This window comes from Corvus kubaryi, unplaced genomic scaffold (genome assembly GCF_017639235.1).
Source record: "Corvus kubaryi isolate FWS band 111438036 unplaced genomic scaffold, C.kubaryi_AGA036_p1.0 137, whole genome shotgun sequence".
NCBI lineage: Eukaryota > Metazoa > Chordata > Aves > Passeriformes > Corvidae > Corvus > Corvus kubaryi.
In genome coordinates this window covers 23,360,317-23,384,106 of record NW_024580671.1, presented here as the reverse complement: position 1 = coordinate 23,384,106, position 23,790 = coordinate 23,360,317, and the positions used below count along the sequence as shown (strand labels likewise).

Genomic DNA, 23,790 nt, shown 5'->3' with positions numbered 1-23,790 from the left:
ATGCAGCTGGTCATGCACTTTTCATGCACAGTTGCAGATGTAGAAATGGGGAAGAATTCCTGCTAACTAAAAAATAAAGGGACAGACAAAGGAGTCGAAGGTCGCCTTCCACCAGGTGCTCCAGTGGAGACAGATTTAAAAGCTACCCAATAAATGAAAGCAGCTTCTAAAATCACAAACAGACTTGAGATGTTGTTAGCACATACCCATGTATCAGGTCTCCTGTGGAGATGACTTGTGATCTGAACTAAAAACATGGGCAGATAGTAGGTGTTTTATGCCCATGTGGACTGTTCTCCTTTCCCTTCTGCCCCACAAGGTCCTTCATTCCAGAAACCAGAGAGTTCTGACCTCAGTCCTGCCCAAGGCTGGCCAGGGTCCTGGATACTCTACTGTGACTGACCACGTAATGATCTATAGCATCACTTAAATGGTAGCATGTTCAGCACAACTCAGGAGAACAGCATTGCCTTACATAGAAAAGGAGTTCAGCACAGTTTTGCTGGTAAGGCATTTTACAACCTCTGGTAGTAAGCATTAAAGGTGCTTAACTTGACTTGGAACATACCCATTAGAACATTATCGATTAATAATGCTATGCTGACTGAGAAAGTATGGTCATACTGCAGCAAGAGTGACTGCAAATGAAATGGGGGGTCGATTAACTTGATGCAAGGTTCCTCCCATCCGATTCAAGAGCACTGAGGAGCCATGTGTTTCACCCAGTGTTTGAAGAGATGAACAAGCACAACTGGTACTGCTGTTTTGACCTGGTGCCTCCGTATCCTTGCCCTTGAGTCAACCTGCATCTGCAGGAGTTGTAATTTCCCGCTACAGGAAAATAAAGGAGAGCATTTCAACATTGCCTCTCTGAGAGGAATGAGGACAGTGTGGCTGGTTTAAAACAGCATGGTATCTGGCAGGATATGTGATTTAGAAGGAAATAGCATAAAGAGGGAAAAAGCCAGAAGGGAGGTGAAGAAGATTTTGAACAAGAGGCACTTGAGTAGTACAATGATAAGATGCATACGAGCATCGACTTAAAAAAACCCATCAGTACACATGGGAATGAAAAAATATATGGAAAGATACTTTCAGTCAGAAAGGACAGACTCAAGTTGATTAATTAAATTAATGCCTACATTTCCCACCCCCTTTCCTTCCCAGTAACACCTGCTATGCTGTATCTCCACTACATGCCAACAGAACAAAATTATCTATTTAGAATATTGTTTACCTATTAGTTTATTTCCAGATTCCACAAAATATGAGGGATCTAGCTAAGAAATTCAGGAGAAGGGAACAGGATAGAAGACATGTGGCTTGGCATTCTACAAAATTTGCTTAAGTCTTCTGGCACTCTCTCTTATGATGCTCACCCACCCCCCCATACCATATATTTTACTGGAAAGGGTCCTTCTTAAGAGTTAGTTGGCATCTACAAATCTAGCTATTAGACATTACTCCAAGAAAGTGAGGCTCATTTCTCTTGCAGGCAAAACATTTCTAATTTTTCCCTGGCATGTTGTATGCAGGCAGAAAGGCAGAAGACAAAATGCTTTTGCTTGTTTCCCACCTCCCAGCTCTCACAGAAGGACTGCTCCACAAACAATATGCATGGAGTTTGTGAGCATAAGCTTTTGGTTGCACCATGAATTGGCAAGGGTCACTCTAATCTGGATAAAGCAATTCACAGCTCTTCAGCCTGTGACATAGTGAGAACTGTAGGTGTAAAATTATTTAAGTGGAATATTTACTGCTGACTCACCTATGTCCCTTGATAGCTAAATATTTTCCTTGTCACTCATTAAAAAAAAAATCATAACTTGATGAAGAAAGCATATTTTGATAAAGGCTGTTCATCTAGGGAAAAATATTCTAACATATAATGTTACCATATTTTGATACTACATCCTCATAAAAAACCATCTAAATATTTTTGGACTCTGATCTAGTACAATAGACTCTTCTAATTCCACAAAAGTGAATCTGAAAGATCAACAAGGTTTTTCTGCTTACTTTAATGAATGCCTATAAATAATGAAGGCAGCTTATCCCTGTGTGCTCTGGAGGGACTGTCATCCATCAAGACAACAATATCTGGTCAAGCAACTTTCAGACATTAAATTCAATTATCTTTGGAGAGGATTCATCAGCTTTTGTATCTCCTCTCCTCCAAGAAACACGGCATCTCCCCCACTGATCAGCAAAGGAGCTGACAGGAAAATATTCTCTCAGCCATTCAGTATTGTTAGTAGAGCAGCAGAGAGGAGAATCATGGGTTTGCATAGGCAAAAACTAGCCAGAAATCCCCTGGTAGAACTGAGATGCAAAGCAGCTATGAAAAACAGAGGAGATTGACACTGAGAGTTTACAGTTAGTGAGTTTTAGGGACAAAGCTCCCTGTTCCCCAAGGGCATTAATAAAGACACTCAAATGGCATAAGTAATTCATTGAGATGCTGCATAAAATCACAATATTTTTGAAAAGCAAAATGGTGTCCTCTCTCAAGGGATACTCGAAGATATTATGCATTTTATTTAACAAATATGCCATATTCAGGTACTATTCAAATACATAGCTGACTATCATAAAACTAGTTTATTAACCTTGGACAAAACAAAATATTTTTTACCTTCTCTTTCTCAAATCTTTACTTTTCCAAATTCCCCAAAACCAAAACCAAATGCAGGAAATACCTCCACCCACCTCCCTCACACACTTTCTCAGTCTTTCAAGTTGTCTTGTAAGGAAGCAATACGTGGCTTTCTTTTCCAGCTACCCCCTTCAGAGTCAGAAGTTTAATTTCAGGGTAATCTTTCTTTAAATTCAAATGAACCTGCACACAGGGCTGCACATACTAGAAAAGACTGACAGGTATTTTGGTGTATTTCTTTAAAAACAGTAAAAAAATCATTTACACCTACCATTTTTTCATTAGTGTTTATAAAGTCAAATGGCAGCACTTATGTTTTAATAATATGCAATAAAGAGAACATCATTTTCCAATGACTAGTCTAAATTAGCAACACTGCTGAACGCTAAATGCATAAATATTTTATTCCAAAACACTTACATAGCCTGTGGTTTGTAGCTCAAGAAAGCTGTGCATTTATAGTTGACCTGTGATAATCAAACCACAGTACGTTAATTCTGAAATATAATTAATACTATTTCTACTTTCAGAAACACTTCTGATGCCATTTTATAAAATGAAAAATAAAAATATTTTCCATCTTAACCTGTGATCATGAGGCTGGCTTTGAAGTCCAACACTACACATTTTTCTTTCAAATACTGTTAGAAATAATTTGTTCTTACTTTTCACATCAGCAATTGCAGTAGGTTTCTATCAATCCTTGGATGACAAACTACAACTTAGAATTAGGACACCTGAAAGCAGGTTTAGGACACTGAATTGCAGCACAGTGTTTTAGAGGATTCTATTTCCCAGCAAGCACAAATAATTATTAAAAAGAGCTAACTTTCATGGTATGCATTCAATTTGAGCTGGACATGAATTCAGATTACTATTCTAAATCCAAACCAATTTGGAACAATCATTTTACTTTCAGGTTTACACCAACATCTTGCAAATTCTCAGCCCCAGGATTAATGGGATCACAGGAATGTCAAGGACGTCTTGATTCTTTCAAAATCTTCCTCCTTCTCCACTGAAGGAATTCTGTGGTTTTCAGAAGAGGTGGTATGATTCACAAAGTCCCCAAAACAGAAACAAATACAGTAACACTAATTCAGGATGTTTTCTTTCCAGGAAGGTGGCTCTTTTTTACTACTCACTGCTCAGTCTTATGAATGGTTAACAAAGTCCTGTCGCTCCTCCCTCACACACTGTGACAGCTTCAGTACTGAAATGCCAAGAGATATCCACCCTCCTATATGGAAGTATATATTCAAAGGTGCCCTTTCTCTTCTGAGTAGTTTTGAGTACTCCTTTTCATCCACAAACATTTGGACTCACCAAGTAAATTTTAGTAATATTATAGAAGATATGAAAATATATAAACACTTGGACATACTTAAGGACCGTTCATAGTGCTTTTACAAGCAAGATTTTTTTCATATCCAAAAATGTGTTTCAAAGCATGATGTTTAATCACTAATGTGGAAGGGTAGGGAGGCAGGAGGAACCTCACTTTGTGGCTTAAAATTTAACCTCACAATGCAATTAAAAATATATGGAAGCTGATAATTTATCAGAACACTTGTCTCTATTCCAAGGCTGCCTTCCAAAACATCATTTCATTAGTATGTTATTCTGGGGAGGAAAAAAATCACTGTAAGTCTTAAAGGAAAGCTTCAGGTTTTTTTGACATTAGCTTGCTCAGCTAATGAGCTAACATTCCCTTTTAATTAATTCTCTAATTTGCCCAGGCAGTTAGCAGATATATACATCTTCATATTACCCGTTACGCCTTTAAAATTATTCCTTTCAAATTATTCCCTGTGTATATACTATTTAATCCCTTTTGAGCCAGTGACTAAAAGTTGTTTTTAACCACTTCTTGCCCTTTCATCTAGTTTAAATATAACCAGCTTCAAAATAAACCTACTCAACACACCCAGCCTCCCACTTCAATAGACGCAGTTCTGAAGCTAACAAGGGCCACGGAGAATTATTACCACTAGGCTGATCAGTGCATATAGAAACCAAGGTAAGGCTGTGTTTACATCCATTACAGGTGTGGTTACTTAACGGGAGAGAAAGGGACTGAAGAGCAGGGACAGCAAACACTACACGAGGGCAGCAAATGCTTTAAGCCCTAGGGTGCACGCTGATCCCTAGGATCAGAGGGAGGAAAATAAAAAAGAGAGAAGAGGTTGGAGGGAGCAGGGCTGGGGTGAAGAAAGGAGCCTGAGCAACAAGATCCTGCAGGAGGAGGTTGCAAGGAGGAGACAAGCAGCCCAGAAAAGCAGAAGTCCCATCCCAGCTGGAGGTGCTCCCTGACACTTGATGTTGTCCACACAGGCTGTTCCTCTGCTCCCAGTCACTCTCCCCATCTCTCCCTCCATGCTCCTTGACAGTGAAGAGGAGCCGTGGGCAGTCAGGATTGTCCCTGATCTGAGGCTTGGTCTGAGGTGTGGTTCACACAGTGACCCTTCCAACCCTGCTTGCCCCTGCCCACACAGCACTCACTGCAGTGCCCTTTTCTGACCAGCCAGCTGCCTCCTATCTGCATAGATTATTTTTTTTACACCTATGCACTTGATCCAAAATATATTAATTTGGCATTGAAGGGGGTTCCATTTCCCTGACAAGGGCTGTCCTGCTCAAGGCTTGAGAGTCCTCCCCACTCCAGTGGAGAGATTGTTGACTCTACACCAGCATTATATCATACCTAGCAAGTTTAAAACAAACCCAGATGTCCCTGAAAGGCTACATGATTTATGTGCATTAACAGCCTTAGAAATACATTTTAAAAGCAGGCAGGATCCCACAGATGCCTAGAAGTCCTCCTGCCTCTCAGCTGTGCTCCAATTTTGGAGCTATGGAACAAATGTTCAGAGTTGCAACCACCCACAGGAAGCTTCACCCACACATTCCCCCTGACAGACAGAACTGTATTCAAAATCAACACCCCAGAAGCACAACCAGCAGGTTACGCCAGTTGTATTTTATCATCCACAACTGTGCTGCTACAGCCTAAACTAATCATGCATAAAAGCACTTACTCTGTAGCTTCAAAAGTCAGCTCAGGCTCCAAATTTTAAAGGAAGCATTTTGATCCTCCTAGCTTCCCCCTCCATCTGAGACATCCTGAACACACTGTAAAATCATGATCATATTTAGCCCAGATCCCTTTGTACTTAATTCTTAATACATGTAACCCACCAAGAGACAAGTCCCTGGTCTGTGCCCTAACCTTTCCAGCTGCTCCGGATGCTCAGAGAGAAGCAGCAGGTTTAAGGAAGTAGGAGACCAGAGCATGCCACTCTGAACAGGTACATATTGCACAACTGTATCAACTCACATCTTCTAGGGATAGCTGTATAATGTGCTGCAATTTAGGTTTTACTACTGGCAAACGAATGTGCCTCCACCTGAAATCAGTCTTTCTCATTTTTACAGTACGTTTACCTCATTACGTCAATTAAAATAATCCTGACCTGCCAAGAATCTCAAGGTGCCCTTAAGCACACAACCCCCAAGTTTTTGGTGCAATTTTCGAATACTATTGTAAAGCTGCCGACTGCTAACAGATGCATCAAAGTATATCCTTTGTTAATGTTAAAGAAGCAGTAGAAACATGTCATCTTAAAGGAAAGCTTAAAACCTTAAATATATTGAGACTATCTGTTCGGTTCCTAAGATTCATTGGGGTTTTAAGAATCTTGCCTTGAGTAATCATGCCTTGGGCTGGAAAAAAAAGAGATCTCTCAAAAGGCAGATAACTTCTCTCATTCACTTGTAACAAAGAAAGACATACTATGTGAAATGCTGAGCACCACCAGAAAGAAAAACAAGCACAGGAAGAATTGCATCCACTTATTTTTACAGGACTAAAGATTTTCAGGAGCTTCACACTAACTCAAGAGATTTTTATCCTTCTGCCTTTTGTTTGGTTCCCTGACTTTAATTTTTTCTTTTCTCCTCCTGCACCATATTCCACCCTTCTATAACTGTGCACCCTTCTATAGGCTGGCATCCTGTTCCTGTCTCTACTCCTTGCTGGAAGATGCAAACTGAGCAGCTGCCTCTGGGTGAAGATGAAAAGTAGCCCCAGCCTCTTCCTATCACCATCCACATTTTTTTTTCCTGTGCATGGAAACCCATCCATCAGCTCATGATAGTATGGTTTTACTTCTGGTAGAGTGCAGTTGCTTTAGGATTTGAGGTACAATCCCTCAGGGGAGTTTCTACAGCAATATTTTACACAAGCCTTGTTACCATTCTTTTTTTCATTATTCTTTTTCCTTTCATAAGCTTTCTTACCTTTTGCTGTGTAAGTAAATGAATAAACACAACAAAGATAAACAGACACTGCAGATACAAGAGTAGTTATGCAGGAGAATATTACCCTTAGATGATTACTTTGATAAAACTGAATTGGACCGCCCATTACAAGAATACATGTTTTGAATTACAAATTAAAAGACACAGTAAATGATCGATTTCTTGATGTATGGAGAAGATATAAACAAGGTGGTCTGCAGCTCTATAAAGAATTGATTTTCATGTAATTCTATACATCCTCCCTTGCTCTCACTTTCTATATCCAAGTGAACAAAACAGCAAGGACAGCTGAACAGAATTAGTGAGCATCCAAAAATATCCAGCCCATCTTTCTTAAAAACACAGAGAGATGTTTCTAGTTTGCCAGAAAAGAAGCAGTATTTTTAATATTGTGGTCCTCAAATAAACTGCCTCTTGACTGTCTGAATTACAAACTACTGCCTTCAGGAGATAAAACAAAGAATGTGTGAAAATACAACTGTGTATAGAATGAGCAGTATGGGAATCAGTTGGCAACCATAGCTATACTGTCCCACATCATATTTTTACTAATTTTTATTCAAACCAGTGGCCTGTAAAGTCAAGAGGATTTTGCCAGAGTAAAATCCAGTGCCTAGCATAAGGGTTTGTTAGGCTTCTTTGTCTTGTTTTGTTTTGTTTTACATAAAACTTTTCCTCTTAATTGCCAGTTTGGAGTCATCTGCAAGGTATTTTTATCTTCCAAGACCAAGCTGAAATTTTTCCATGGGATTAGGGGCAGAGGAGACAGCAATGGTAAACCTCATGTTGAGGAATGCAAGAGAAACAAAAAATTTGGAAGCACTAGTCATGCTGGAATCCAGATATTAACATCAGAAGGAATGCTCTCGTGTGGTGTCAGGGTCCGGTGAAGACATATTTGAAATACTGAGCCTAGTCATTTATTTACAACAAAAACATAGCCAAAGCCAAGTATCAAAAACCTGTAGGAATCCTAACTGTTGCAAACTATTCTGTGATCCAGCACAGTGCATGTTTAGGCCATATAATGAGTATTTACAAGAGCAAAAATCTTTTCCATCATCTTCAAAGGGAGTTAGACGTCACATATGAGTGGTTTAAACTGGAAGAAATCCATGCATAAAGAAGGCAGAACTTTATGGTTGGCCATGATCATGGGACTTCCCTCTTGCAGGAGAGGATTAAAATAGAACCACCTAGACAAGCAACTACAACGTGTTGCATTTGGAGATATCTTATGGATAATACACACACATGTAAATGAATTAAGCAAGAGACTTTGTTGTTTCTATGCTGTGATCATTTCTGGTTTTAAATGCCTGGGTGGTGTTTGGAAACTATGGGCTAAAGGTAACTTGGTACAATGACAAACAGGTTTGGATTTTGAGGTAGGGCAGGGCAGGGCATTAAAATAAAGTGGTATCTTCCTACCATATAAATGTAGGTATGTTTTGAGAGAGAAAAAACAATTATATTGCTGTGAGCTGAACTAAAGGAGCATTTGTCTCTTTCTCTTTTTTTTTTTTAACAAACAAAAACCCTCCAACCATTGCATCTTCTTCTGTTTTGTTTTGTTGCCTGCCCAAACGCACACTTAAAAAAGACAAGCCATAGAAAGGCCATACAAGGCTCACTGGGTAGCAAGGCAGGAAAGGTGAAACAATGGCCAGTGCTCAGAAGCCTCCCTTCCAACAAATTAGCCGGGTTTATAGCTTTGAAGGACACCTCACACCGATCCTGATGGCAGGGCTGTTTGCCAGGCCTGGGGAAAGAAGTTCAAAGGACAGCAGCATTTCAAGAGAAGGTAGCACGGAGCAAGTTCAGAATCACTACCCTGTGCCTCAAGGGAAACAAGGCGGCTGGCTTGGAGCACCAGCATAGGAAAAGCTGCACCATCTGATAACAAAGCATGAACAAGTCATATTGGTCTGAAATACAGGCATATACATTCCTTTTTGCTCTGCTGAAGTGAAAAATATAATTTTTCAAGTGAATCAGTGACAGTTTTTGGAAGGACTTTTCCACTTGCTCCAGCCAGCTGCAAAATGAGACTCTCAAAGGAGAAAGCTTACAGGTACCCACCCATCAGACCTGTCAGGCCCCTGTGGGGCAGAGCCTGGGGGCTGCCACCTCGCAAGCTGCTGCACTAGAGGATGCATTTAGGCAGAGATGACAAAACACCTCATTCTATCCAGCATCCAGCAAGAGCCTGGGAGAAGGAAGGTATGCAAATGGTCCAGGAAACTGTTTCCTTTCAGAAGTGAAAAGCCCCAGATCAAAGTTTACTTCTGCTATTACCCTGTATCAAAAATTATGCCTGCAATCATGAGTCAGAAACCTTTAAATAATGTATTATAGGCCCATCGCTTTGGAAAAGTGCATTTCAGTACTAAACGAACAAAGATATTAGCTAGACATGTATTTTTACATATATAAATCACTAGTTGATGTATAATGAATTAAAATAAAACACATGCAATGCATCCTTGCAAAGCTTCCATATGAAACACAACTGAAAAGGATAAGACTATTTAGTTAAGAAAGACAAGGAATAAAATGAAATTATAAACAATATGGACCCAAGCACATCAGTTTACCTTGTGAAAATTCATAAGCTAATAAAAGAAAATACATTTTGAAAAGAAAATACAGTTCACGAGTGACTGGCTGTCACCAAGACCAGTAAATCAACACAACAGAGATGAACACCAGACAATAATGGCAGGAATTAAACCAAAAGCAGCAACCTGGTTAGAGGGTTGAAATTCAGATATAACTGGGACTTTGGACAAGTTCTTTCTTCAGGGGGTAGCTGGAGTGGTACAGTATTACCACTGCCCCCCAACACTTGCCACCCTGGCCCAGCACAGCCCACAGGGGAAGCCCACTAAAGTCCTGTGCCTTTTATCACAAGATGATTTTTTTGCTCTATCAAGTGAAGTTATCTCCTGTTACCATAAATCTCCTTGGGCACTGGTGTTGGTTAGAGTTATCCAGTGGAGCTCACATCATCCTGGATGGGAGCAGCCCTATCACAGAAGGGACAATTATGGCTCAGCCGTTCTGCCTGGCCAGCTCTGCCTGCCCACACTGATGTCCTCCAGCAGCTCAGCTGTTCATGGAGTGGACATAGAGCTTTACCCTAATGCACACACTTTTCCCTGCTGCCTGCTGCAGGTTATCATGTATTTTCATATTAAAAAAAATATGCAGTGCTGTATGAGACTAAATATAGGTGGAAAACTGCACTGATATCGGAGGGAAAAGCCCTTTGTAAAATATTACAAATGAAGAAATTGTAATTGTCCTAAACATTTTCCATCCTTGCCTTTTGTGCAAAGCTTGAGACCATCTTGAGGATAAACAGCTTTTCAGAAGGCCACCAAGAGCACTAAATACAATTTGTGGAAGGCAGAAGTCAAAATTATTTTGACCTTAAATAGTGCATCCCATTTTCTGCTTAATTGTGACTATAAAAAATATGTGAAATATAAGATAGTCTCAAAACATCAATTTGGACTGAGTTCACCAGGCATAGCAGGGAAAAGGCTAATGTTAGAGAAGAATATTCTGTTTACTACATGTATTGGTAAAGCTTTCCTGGCAATTCTGTGCAAGAATTCTAAGGAAAGGGACATGAACAGCTTATTTTTGCAGTACTTCATTAGATTCAGCTTCAGTTTGAATATTCAAACTTTAAAGCAATCTTTTTGCAGCCAAGCTTGTTTCCAAGAACAAGAAGCCAAACTGGGTAGGGGGAGGAGAAAGGACGTCACAGATGAACTTTAACATGTGAACTGGAGGCACTAGCTAAATAGGTTTTGGTACCCATTTGTTTATTTGTAAACAGAAACATGGTAGAAGAGACACAGGTCCTTGCTTAGCTGTTTCATCGCTGAAACCAAAATGCTAGAGCATATCTTTCCTAATACTGCACAGCAACAGCATGCAAACAGCTCTCACAGGGAGCCAACGAACCTCTCTTTATCAGCTGAGAAAACCAGGCACTTGGAGAATGCTGCTACTCTTCTCCAAGGTGGAGAGCTCAAGGGCTGCAGTCGATAACACTCCAGAGTGCTCATTTTTTCTCTGCTGATTATGAAGAAAGCCTGGATTCTTCAGTTTCTACTGTACTTGTATTTTCACCCGAGAAGCATTTCATTCCATTCATGAAGAAAAACAAGCAAAGCTCTTAGTGCTCCCAAACTGGAACATTTTTGTCAAAGAATTTAACACATTAGACTGGCAAGATGCAGAAGACTTGATATGAAAGAACACAACTAGGCGGTGATGACAAAAGGGTAGCTTGACAGCTTATTGACTGAGAATGGCTTTCACACCAGGAGGAAAAGAATAAACATATTTTTTTGTGTGCCAGATATGAAACACGCAGTAATATAAGTAACCGTACAGATGGCTGACTCTTCAGCAGACCTGACAGATAACTGCAGGGTAAAAAATAAGTTTTAAGCCACAAAACACTTTTTAAGCATTAGGCCATCATGCAAAGATCATGAGGCAGATGGATAAGTTGGAGACCAAGGATAAGATTGTGAGTGCAAAGTCCAGAAAGCCAAGTCCCTCTGAAAAGGCTTGGAGCCCTACTGCTTCTTACTTCCCTAATGATGCAATTTTGCTTGACAAAACCAATTCTGTCTCCTCAGAAGCCCTGCTTCTGTTATGGCATGCTACATGCCATGACATAATCAATTCTCTGTTCTGCCCTAAATTCAAAAAATAGTTTTTGTGTTAGCCTATACAGTTTCCAGAAAGTTACGTTAGGTCAAGCTCTACACAGCAGAAATGTTCCTGTTCTGAAGTGCTCTGCTAAATTTTTATCCATCCTCTTCCTCCCTTCTTACTGTTCCTGCCTTTCTGTTAAGAATTTTTGTTTCTGATGTGTCAGACTAATTGAATATATGTCATGCAGAAAGGCAGATTGCTTTTATTTGCTCTCCTGTCTAGGTGTAACCAATTCCTCTGTCACTCTTCTAAATATTTCCCTTCCATTTTAAAGCTTGCTACAGCATTTGTGTTGCTCTTACCGATGTGTGAAATTCTCTCACTCCCTTCTCCTTACCAGCCTCTGACTACATGCATCCATGAGAAGTAGAAATATTGACATAAGGTACAGGATGGAGAGGACTGTGATCAGAGTCTGAGAGCACCACCGCAAGCCCGTTAGTCCACGAGGAACTTAAATTGCAAGATTTACAAGGGACACATTGATCTGAGAAGCTGGATGCTGCTTCAAAAAAGCCCCAAAATGACTATTTTTTCAAGGTGTTATCAAGGGATGCACAGTCCATTTATAGAAGAGCATAACATATTGGTGGCCCATGACCAAGGCTAAAACTAAGTTAACTAAATCTGGAAGTGAATGACTATAAACCATTTTGCATCAAGATTCAAGGGACTAGAACTACAAAGAAGAGATTTTTTTCTCTATAGTTTGTTGCTACTTTTTGGCAGTTGAAAAAAGAGCCACCCTTAAACAGAGTGCTTGGAGAGCATTTTTAACCAGGCTTTTTCATTCCTTTTTGGGAACCTGAACAACGGCAACTGCAATAAAAGCAACTTCAAGTCACAATAAATACATTGTTCCCATTTAATTAACGTTTTCTCAATACAGTTGGTGTGTAAGAGGTCAGAGGAAAAGAAATTTGTATACTACAGATATCATGCTTGTCAGGTAGCACATTAAAGATATTTTCTATGACTATTCTACAACAATAAAAAAATGTTTCCATAAATATATGAGCAAGAAAAGAAGGGCTAAGGAGAATCTCCTTCCATAGGGACATGTCCATAGGGACAAAGGATGAGGAAAAGGCTGAGGTGCTTAATGCCTTCTTTGCCTCAGTATTTAATAGTAAGAGCAGCTGCTCTCTGGGTACCCAGTCCCCTGATCTCAGAGACAGGGATGAGGAGCAGAATGAAGCCTCCATAATCCAGAAGGAAAGGGGCAGTGATCTGCTACACACTTCCACACACAGGTCTATGCGGCTTGACGGTATCCACCCAAGGGATCCACTGAGGGAGCTGGCGGAACTACTCACTGAGCCACTTTCCATCATTTATCAGGTAATCAGGGAGGTCCTAGTTGGCTGGAAACTACAGATAGGCTGAGATGGGACTAGCAGAATGACACGTGCAACCAACCAATTAAAATGAATACCATTTTTTAGTTTTACCTAAGCTTAGCTGCAACATTTCAATTTGCAAACACCACCTTGAAAGTCTTACCAAAGACCCTTGTGTAGTACACTATTCTCCTCATAACCAAACCTCTCTTTCTCTCTCTCATTCCCTCACCTCTAAATACAGTATAAAACTCTTAGAGGTGGAAACAATAGAGGAAACTCACAGGTGAAAGAAATCTTCCCTATACATACTGTAATGCTACCATCCAGAGCAGAGCAACCAGAGCTTAACGTGTTTTTATTCAAGATTAGTGAAACCCCAAAGAATGTTTTTCTTTATCAGGACTAAAAATATTCCAACATCCTCACGTCAGCAGTTACATATTTTCAAAACAGAGATCTCCTACTAGGCTTGTTCATTATCAACAAAAAGTCATGTTGCAATATTTTGCTTTCCAGATCCCCTCCCCCAAAGAGCAACTACCAAGCACTGCTGATATCTTTAATTTTTTGAAATGTTTTACTTTGTCCAAACAAATATGGAAATCAGTTTTAATTCAAATGTTCAATGAACTCAAGAGTTGGAGTTACAAAGGTCTTTCTTTGCAAAGTGGCTTTCTCTTTTCAGGTTAAAGATATCTTTTTGTATTTAAATTGGATAGTAGTCATGGTTTGGTTTGGTTTTCAAAGCATGGTTCTAATCCAGCCACTAAATAAAAAAATAAATCAAGAGCTGAACTGTAGCTAAGTGTGAGCTTATGTAAAACTGAGCACACTGAGACCATCCAGGGCACTGTTGATCTTGGACACTCAAAGGAATTTTATGGAAAGTTCAATGATCTTCAGTGGTGACTCCCTCAACCTCTTAATTTTCTGTGTTATCTGAGGACATTTCATGTACAGCAAAATGAAAAAAAAAAGAAATAACTGAGTCTCAACTCAACTTCTTCAATAGCTCCCAGATAAGTGTTTCCATTTCTTCTCTTAAACTGACAAAATCTAGTGAATTGGGGAAAAGAGAGAGACTACAGGGAAGGAATAGCTTTCTCCAGGGAGTATTCCAAGCTCATCTGCACTTTACTGTAGTCCTTTCTTGGGACAGAAAATCCATTCAGAATGTAAATCTATTAAATATGGGAGTATAAAAAAGACAATGAGAGCACTGTGGGGTTAAAAAAAAAAAAAAAAAAAAAAGACAGTGAATGAGTGAATGTTGCCAGCAGTCCCTATTTACACCAGTGTCCTCCCTAAGAGGCCACCACTGAAGAGGAAAGTTAGCCACCATGGACCGCCCATCACTAATATATATCAACATCTGTGTGGCATCTACTTGAGGCCAAATCCAAACCTAAGACTGGTGGAGGAAGGCTCTCCACTGCAGCACCATTCTCCACAACCCTTCCTCTTTCAAACCCAAATTTTAGCAGTGTAAACAGAGGTGCTGTCAGCCAGCTAGACACAGTGTTAACAAACGGTATGGTAATCGCCTACATATTAAAGGGAGGAGTTGAAGCGAAGATTTTATAGTGTGATTAATGGTTTCTGGGTGTACAGTTCAAGGTACTGTGAAGAAATGCTGAGTTCAGCTTCTGGAGACAAAAAAAAAATCAGGCTCCTTCAACATTCCTTAAGCTAAACCAACTTTGGGTTCCCCAACCACTATTTTGGGATGCTTGCCATGAGGAGCTTGAGAGAACCTTCTACCTCAGGAAATTAATTAAGCTGCAATACATCACATTTAAAAGCTGGTGTCCTTGCTTCAGGTTGCATTTCGATCTTTGCTCAGCCAGCCTCTGTGGGCGGGGTGAATGTGCGTTTAGAGATGTGAAAAATAAAAGGTGTTTCCTGAGGCCCTGGACACGTGAGTGAGTTTCCATGAGTTAAGCAAGGGTGTGAGCCCATGGGCATGCTGCAACAGCCCCAGTGCCTGCTCTTCCCCTACAGTGCACACACAGCATCCTGCTGCGAGCACGCACACGGTGGTACCGTCCCTGCTCACCCTGCAGCTCACAGTCTGTGCTGCCGCAGCAGCCACACGGCCACTGCCACATGCTCAGCAGGGACAGGAGGCTGGCTGCCCACCCCAGCCCTGGCAGGGCTGTGGGGAGTCACCTCACCCAAGAGGGGAGCTTGCACCTCTGGAGGAGAGCAGTGGGCTCATCTGGAGAAGGGTAGGCTTGGCTTGCCTGTGCTGTGTGACACCAGGCAGACACGGGCAGTGTAGGTCAGCTGATTTGCTGTTGGTGACTGTGAGGAATGGTCCAAAGCCACATGAGAACCTTTGGCTTTTGCCTAGGTCACTGTATGCCTCTCACATACCAATGACCACTCAAATATCAATCAAATATTGTTCACTTTGTGACACAACAGCTACAGCTTGGTCTTCACACAGGTCTCTCCACCATCCATCTCTGCTTCCCAAACCTGAGACTATCCTTTGCTCACCTTCAGAGCAGCTGTACCTCTCCAAGCATCCAGTATGGATGGCCACCAGTACCTCCTGGCTGAACACCCAACACAGCAGCTGCCCTCCAGCAACAATCCAGGGGCACCAAGTGCCCACTTGGGCACTGCACTGACCTCTACTGCCTTTGCTTCCTTGATGGTCTGGGACTCTGAAAGAGCTGAGGAGCACCTTGGCTGTGCTTGTGGAAGGGGCAGAGATAAGACCAGGTCCATTTTCATACACAGTTAAAAGATAAATCAGCAGAAAGGATAAAGGGACAATCTGGACACCGTGATGAGTCTCTGCTCAAAGGCTGCTGAATCGCTGTTGAAAGGGGATTTAAGGGAGCATATAACAGCAAGGAACAGTTGTCTCAGTCCACTGAGCTTCAAGTCTCTCCCTCTCCTGACATTTAATATGTCTGCCAAATTGATCTCTGTGTGTCGGGGCCGTATGAGATAACTACACTGTTTAGCTGCTCCTGGGGATGGGGATACTCACGCACCAAAAGATGCTGACAGCAAGAAACTCAGATCACCTCTGTTCTGGCATTGCTGGAACACCAGGAGGCAGCCGGACAAGATGCTTCCTTTGTCTTAATATTTAACTGCTTGTAGATCTTGGATGTGTTTATGGCTCAGCCTGAAACACCTGAAAATGCCTGTGTACTAGACACACTGGACTCATTCAGCAGAGCCCAGTTTTACAAGTGAGATGAAGCTCAGCTTTCTTTCTACAGTCACAGAAGATACACATTCAGGCTTTAAAAAAAGAAGCAATCCTTCTTTTGTGAACCAAAGATGCAAATCAAATGGCACTGGCAGACCGTTCTCTTTTCTTGGTTCTACATAATTTTCCATGCAGAAAGTATTTTATGTGCCTGCTGAATTCTTTCTTCCATGGTACTCCGTTAAACTTTTGATAAGAAATCAAAAAACAGAGTACTCTTGCACTAGCTGTTTCCATGTACAGGTGGGTCAAGAATCTTCTTCATAGCTACAATACCTATAGCGCAACTATCCACCAAAGAGAAATGTGAATTCCATGGAATTACTGCAGCAGCATTGAAGTGCATAAGCTGCCAAACCATACAGATAAGTAATAGATTTGTTTATGGACTAGACAAGGTTTAATTAAACCAGGGAGCTCTGAAGAACAGTAAATCCTCTCTCTTTTTGTCTTCTCTCCCCCTCCCCCCCCCCCGCCTTTTTTTGTCTAGAGTATCTTTCTCCTAGTGGCTTTCCTCTTCCTAATAATCCCATCACAAATGACAAATATGTTATCAGTCATCACTGGGATTTGACACATTCTTAATACCCGTCATGACAGCTCTGAAGTCTGCATGCTACTCCATTGTATTCCAAAGCATTTGCAGGAGGTAATGGACACATCAAATGCGAGTCAATGGCTCTGCTTTATTGAACTGCTGAAGGCTTGCAACAGAGAAGTAGATGCTTAAAAAAGCCTAATTGTGATTATTTAAAATTACACACATAGTAATTAAATATAAAACAGTATATAATGTGGCAGTGTATTGCTGTGCCCAAAGAGAGTCTCTCCTGGTTCCTTGGGTCTCAGTTTTACTTTAATAGAGAACCTGATGCACAAGTGAGGTGCAAGCTGTGGCGAGAGCCAGAGTCAACATCAAAGGTGGACACCTGAATTGATATGAGGACAGTGGGATTGAGAAGTGTGTCACTCACAGCAGCTGTCAGTACTGCCAAAGAGTAAATGCGAGTGCAGTAGACTATGAGTTTGAAGAGTGTCTCCCTGATTTCCTGTGTTTTCTGACACAAGGAAAAGACAGCATCTTAGCACTGAGCAATAAGGACAAGGAACACTAACAGGTTTTGTAAGAGGCCATTGCTAATGCCTGTTGATTTCTGTGGACCTCTTAATACAGGTAGTTTTCTTTTGTTCTAGCCCTCAAAAGAGCTGTAACGGATACAGCACCCCACAGAAAGAATTCAATACAGAGCTCTCCAAGCAGATAAATTTTCTTTTGGTCAAATTTTTGTATTACCTCAGATGACTCTGCTCATCTGTGTGTAATTCTTTTCAGGCACAAAAATAAAATAATTTTTTACTGTAACATTTCTTCCAAGCCTTAAACTTGCAAAAGGCTTTCTCTCAGTTGAGCCCAGCTGCTGCAAAGCATCATATAGCTCTGCCAACAGCATATGAGCTGCATGACAGTAGTGTGCTTTGCCATTAGTAAATGCAATGGCTTGTTGTTCTCAATGCATTTACAATTTTGCACAAAAGCAGAAAAAACCACCCCCAACAAAAACAAAAACCCCACACAGATTAGAGACAAAGCAGTCCTGTGTAACTCAAGGCCCTTTCAGCAAGGCAATAAAGCCAAGGCAGAATTGTGAGCTGGAGTCAAAAGGAAGTGTCCCATTGACATAATGAGCTTTGGAGCAGGTCTGGAGGGAAGAAGACAGGCAAAACACATTCAGCCACCTCAGTGATTTCATGTCCTCTGGATGAAATCAGTTAATGAGTATGTCGTGGTTTGAGTCTCAATGCATTGTTTGCATCTACAAGAAATGGATGAGCAAACTGGGTTTCCTTACAGTGCAATCTTATTTAGGAGAGATGCAAGAGTAAGTTTTGCACCTATCAAGAACTCAGGAACAAAGTGATGGCATTTAGGGGGGTGGGAATATTGTTCTCAGGATGCAGCAAATCCTATTCCAGGGATCTAAACCACTACAGTAACAGCACTGGTCAAGTGTAAACGCATCTTCCCAGCTGAAGCACTTTCAAAAAAGCTGAAAGGTGAAGTTTATGTTAGTAGGCTCCTCACCAGATCAGATACGGTCCATTCTTGAGCGGCCACTGTAAAAACATACCACAAACAAACATGGTATTGTTATAAACATATATTATAATATTGGCTTCTCGCAAAGTATAAAGGTAGATATTATATAATGTTAGAAATGCTTTTTTGCTGTGTGGATGTAGTTTTCTCTCTTTTTAGCAAGAATGTTAGCAAGTGTGAGCAAGATAACCTCCAAGGGAACAGAGGATGAGGCCCGAGAAGCTGCTAATCAACACTTTGTCCAGAGAACAAAAGGGCCCAAAGGCTGCTCTGCCCGGCCAGGAGAGCCCAGAGCCGCTATCACCGCTCTGCCCGGGGGGCAAAGAGGCCCAAAGCTGCAATCAGCCCTGACTGTCTGGAGAATTAAGAGATCCACCCTACCATCGACTCTTACCTAGCGAGCCCAACCCCAAGAATCAAAAGAAATAGAACCACAAGGCAGAAGACTACGCATGCTCTAAAAAGGTGGAACCAAGGAGTGGCCATGCAGAACAGCTCCGGGAAAAGTTTTAATATTAATAGAAAACAGACAGTAAAAATGGTATAAAAAGGACTCGCCTCGAGCATCAGGTGTGCTCTTGGTAGAGCGCCAAGGCACCTGGCCGTTATCCCTTTGCTTTATTTTATGTGTCTCTTATTGTCTTTATATTAAACTCTTTAAATTCTCACAGGAGAGTGAACCTCGTTTTTCACAGTATCGTATTTTATGATCATGGTCTTATACCAGGGCCTATTCCAGATCAAATTTGTACTGTCAGCTGAGCTTGGGTTGCATGGAGGCAAGATCATGGCAGCACAGCCCCACCGAGAAGTCTTCCCAGCAAATATTCCCTTCTGGCTTCGGTCCAAGGAGCATTACTGCTTCTCCTGCTGCCTACACTCCCCAGTTATTCCTTTCCTATACCCTCTCAGCTGTAAGCAAATCAACATGCCAATCCCTTGGGACACATGGCTTAGCTTATACTTAAGACTTGCCATTCTGCTTTGTGCTTTGGACGTTGATTTCCATTGTCTCAGCTATCATGCAACAAAAGGGCATTTAATTGCTGTCTCATTTAGTCTGAGGGAGAAGAGGAGAACAACTTTTTCCAACCCTGATTGATGGCAGCCATTAGCACCTCTTAGCACAATACTGACTTACTAGAAGCATGATTTACATGTGAAGTTCAGTGCCACACAAATGAATCAGATTTGCTGCTATGCTTAGTTGAACGACTTCAGAGACAAAATCTTCACATGAAATGAATTTGCAGAAATGCTTACACTGACCACCCATTTAAAGAGAAAACTTCAAAGATTAAGGAGGCATGTTGAAACCTCTTAGAAACAGAAGAAAGCTTAGCAGAGAGCTCACAGTTTTTGTTTCACTTGTCAAGTGCACTACCATGTAGGTGCTTTAACGGTTGTAAAAGGAAAAAAAAAAAGAAAAAACACCCAACCATCATGATTTATACTTATTTACATACATTTAACATTAGGAAACATTTCATATCCACTGGGCATCAAAATTCCCAATTGCATACCATGAAAGGCAATGCTGAAGAATCCCTTAAACTGTTTCCCTCTTTTTCGTATGAGCATTCCTATTTTCTTTGTGATGGAAGAAAGAAGAAAATTAATATCCACATTTAATATCCTCCATGTTCTGGAGAGCAATAAGCCACATGCCTTGGTGTTCAAGCCAAACTGCTGATAGTAGATTTTGAGTACTTGTCTCGTTTTATTAAAAAGCAAAAGGATGCAAATCTCCCTTTCAAAAGAACAGAGCTCAAGAAACAACTAGATTAGTGAAGGCTTCTTGAAATAGCACCTTTAATCAGTCCTGTTATGTGAAACTTGCAGTAATTTCAGTAAAATTTGATGTAGTTTGATGCAGCTTATCAAAACATTTAATAATTGCAAAATATAAGATCAAGCACCTTTTGAACACCAGACTTTCCTGTCAGACGCAGAAACAAACTGAGGCACTAGGTATTATCAGACACACCTTTGTACATTTTTGGGAAGATTTACCATGGGAGAGCCAGATTGAGAAAGGCTGACTTTCAGCAAGGCAATGATGTACAGCCAAACACGCAACCCACTCACGTTGTCTCAGCTGTGGGCGCACTGACCCTGGTCAGGCAGAGGCTTTCTGAAACCATGTTAGCTATACGCACACAAACCCACTTCTGATTACTTTCGGAACATATGCTCTGTTATTCACATAATTGGTTTAAAATTCCACAGCAAAATTACTCTGCAATTACTTGCTTTCAGTGAGTACACTTCTTACATTCACATCCCCCACAGGACCCACCTTTGTTCCTCAGTGATACTCATCTTTCCTGATGTGCATTTCTAAACAAGCTTAAATAGTGGCTATTTCTGTGTGATTTCCTGCTTTTTCCTACAGTTGAAAAAATCATGATTTTAAATACATAAATGAGTGTGTGAAGGCAGAGTGTACATTTTTGGTTTAGAACAGCTGTCTTCACTTTTATTCACTCTGCAGCACACGTGCATGGAACGCTGTATTTTGAATCTTCCTTTCCCCATTTGTTTTTAAGGGAAAATAAAACACAGAAGCATTCAAAACAAACAAACAACACCCCCTCCCCCCAGAAAAAACAAAATGAAAAACTTAAACAAAACCCCTCCCAAACTGGCAGGTGGCCAGATACTAGTTAAACACTAGAATACACTTGTTTCCTTAACTTGGCTCTTCCTAAAATTTTATTTCCCCTCCCACTGTTTCCCTTTTCTTTGGTGCCAGGCAGGAGACACGTGTTTCTCTTGCTGGAAAGGGTAAGTGCTATCTTCCGAAAAGTTCAGTCTACAGACAATTATTCCTGGTAACTGTGAGGAAGGCGGCACACAGGATCCCAGCCTCTCTCCTTCCCCTCCAGGCTTGTGCCAGGCTGGAAACAGAGGTCTCGGCAGGAGCACCTTCAGGAAAGAGACCAGCACCAAGAAAGCTGCCAAAATGGATTTAAACCATTTTGCAGCTAAAGAACAGACCAAGAATCATGTTTGTGCAACCCCTTTATCGATCTCGCTTCAGGTCTCTTTGGCCGCTTGAAAATAAAGTAGGTTTTACATGCTGGTTTCTGAGAAACCTGCCAAGCCAACACATGCTAATCAATGTGAACAGGTCCCGGAAAAGAAGGTGATCGAATCTCTCCGATCATCCTCAGAGTCACAGTCAAACCCACACACCTTCGAGATTCAGGTCAGCCACACAGCTGCTCAGCATCCCCTGGGAGACTCAGAATGTAAGTGCAAAATTAGGGCAAGCACTAGCACAGCAGTAGGCTGCAGCATGTTGCTGGCAGAGGCACAAACCTGCTCCTCTACCCAGCACACCATCTATAAATAGGTTTATGAATACAGAACCTCTGCCAAGCTATTCTTGCTAATTTTTAATGCCTCTTGCAATACTGACTCCTAGAAGTTTTATCTCCATTAGTAGTAATAAACACTTATTAAATGCTCTAGCAATATCTGAAAGTCTTGATAAATAGCAAAAAACCTGTCTAGAAAACCAGAATATAATTTTGCATTTAGAAAATTCTATTGTATTAAAAAAGAAGGAAAAGATCAGCTTACCTGAAAACAGAAAATTCACATGAAAAATCTGTGTGCACACCACAGCTTGGGAAACAAGAACCCACTTCTTCTGGGACTTCAGGAGGAGACAAGGCAGCGTCAGCACTTACTTTTGTTCAGCTGTGCTCCTGGGGGTACCTGCTGAGCCCCAGAACTGAGCCCTGGGCTGTCCCCCTCACTCTTCGCACCTGGAACAACAAGGCAGGCATTCAGCTCCCTCAGTGCAGGAGTGATGCAACATTCTGCACCCCGGACACAGCGAGGGGTGCTTACACTGCCTGCCTGCTGGAGACTCAACACAGCCCTATAGAAGGGGAAACCCACTGCAGCTGCCATTATTGATAAGCATGGGTCTCTGCTTCTTTCTGCTGCAGGTGCCCTCTCAAGATACCTTGGGGACATGCAAAGCACTAGAAAGCTGTCTACAGAGCATCCTAACTCCCCCTTGGAGGGACCACTTTTCTAGAAGATAACAGTAGCCCCATAACAAACCTGCTAAAGCCCAGTCTACGGCAAGAACACTTTATGGTAAGAATTTTGTTTTGAGCTGCCAGTTTTTGGGTGACCAAACCAACCAGGACTACTTTCAAACAGGGACATTAACCAAGGACTTAAATTACCTTGTACTTTCATCTGGTATCATTCTCTTGTATCTCTATTTTTCTCCTTTCCCTCTCAACACTTACATATTCCACCATCCATTTTCAAGGACTAAATGAAGCCCTTTATTAAGGCTCAATTTTCAAAAGCAATGTCACCTTCCAGTTTCCTTTTGCTTCAGAAATTAGCTTCTAGGGGCATATTCTTGAAAAGCCTACATCTATACTTATTTAAGCTTTCTGGGGAATAATTGAGTATGGAAAGTAAGGTTTAGCCTGATTAAATTTTTATTTCCATCTAAAAATAAAAGGAAATGCATAGTAAAGAACTACGAAAGCTTGAGCCTCTCTCTTTTTTTTTAGCTTCTGAAAGATGAAGACAACGGAGACGTATTACAATAATTTTTTTTCCCCTTTCAGAAATCCCAAGAAACTTACCACCATATTCTTAAGCTTTGAGCTATGTAGAGTTGACTGCTAAATACCTCATATATTCTGAGCTAGCTGATCTCACTGGCCCCGATTTGAGCCATAGGACTACATGACCTCAGGTGGTCCCTTCCAAACCAAATTATCCTATGATTTTTTCCAAAGGGAACAAGACTAGTTTGTGCTTTTCAGTAACATAAGCCAACTTCTTTCATGTTTGCCAACACTTTCACTACATGCATCTTCTCCAACAAGGAATCTTTCAGCAGTCCAAATCTATACGCATTTTATATATGAAAAATCTTTAAAAGTTATTTCAATCTCAAATTATCAGAAGTATCTTTTCACATGTCACAAACTGAAAGGATTTAAACTAGCCTGGTAAGAAAACTAAGAGAATGTACCCTAAGTCCTCCACTAGGTAACTAACACTAAAGAAGGAACTGGGGGTAAAAGACAGTGGCTGTATTTCCTGTGGAAGAAACTCCAACTTTACAGTAATACATTTTCTACCTGTGATTCTGAAGGCAGGACACTACTTTTAAATCAGCTCTCATGTCACATGGCTGTCAGACCTGTCTGCAGCAAAAGCAGTGGAATCCCTTGCACACTCCACACCTCTCCCTGCCAGCACCATCCTTCAGTAACACCTCCCTGTGCCAAGGCACCAGGTCACGCACAAGTCCACATCTCCTGTGGATCATCACACAGCCACTTTCCAGCCCTGAGCTCCAGCTGCCTCCATCATGTCCATGTGTCAAACCTTTTAGCTGGCCAACTGG

The 23,790-nt window shown here is 41.2% G+C and overlaps 1 protein-coding gene across 4 annotated transcripts in view; it reads right to left on the bottom strand.

Annotated features, from left to right (window-relative positions):
• PLXNB2 (plexin B2) overlaps positions 1-23,790 on the bottom strand; it is a 256,319-nt gene that overhangs the window by 150,907 nt on the left and 81,622 nt on the right. For 3 of the 4 annotated variants that reach the window (XM_042018200.1, XM_042018202.1, XM_042018201.1), the window contains exon 3: positions 21,981-22,168. The exons of the other annotated variant lie outside the window; for it this stretch is intronic. The gene's annotated coding sequence lies outside the window, so the exon portion shown is untranslated. The remainder of the gene's footprint in view (positions 1-21,980; positions 22,169-23,790) is intronic. 4 annotated transcript variants of the gene reach the window in all.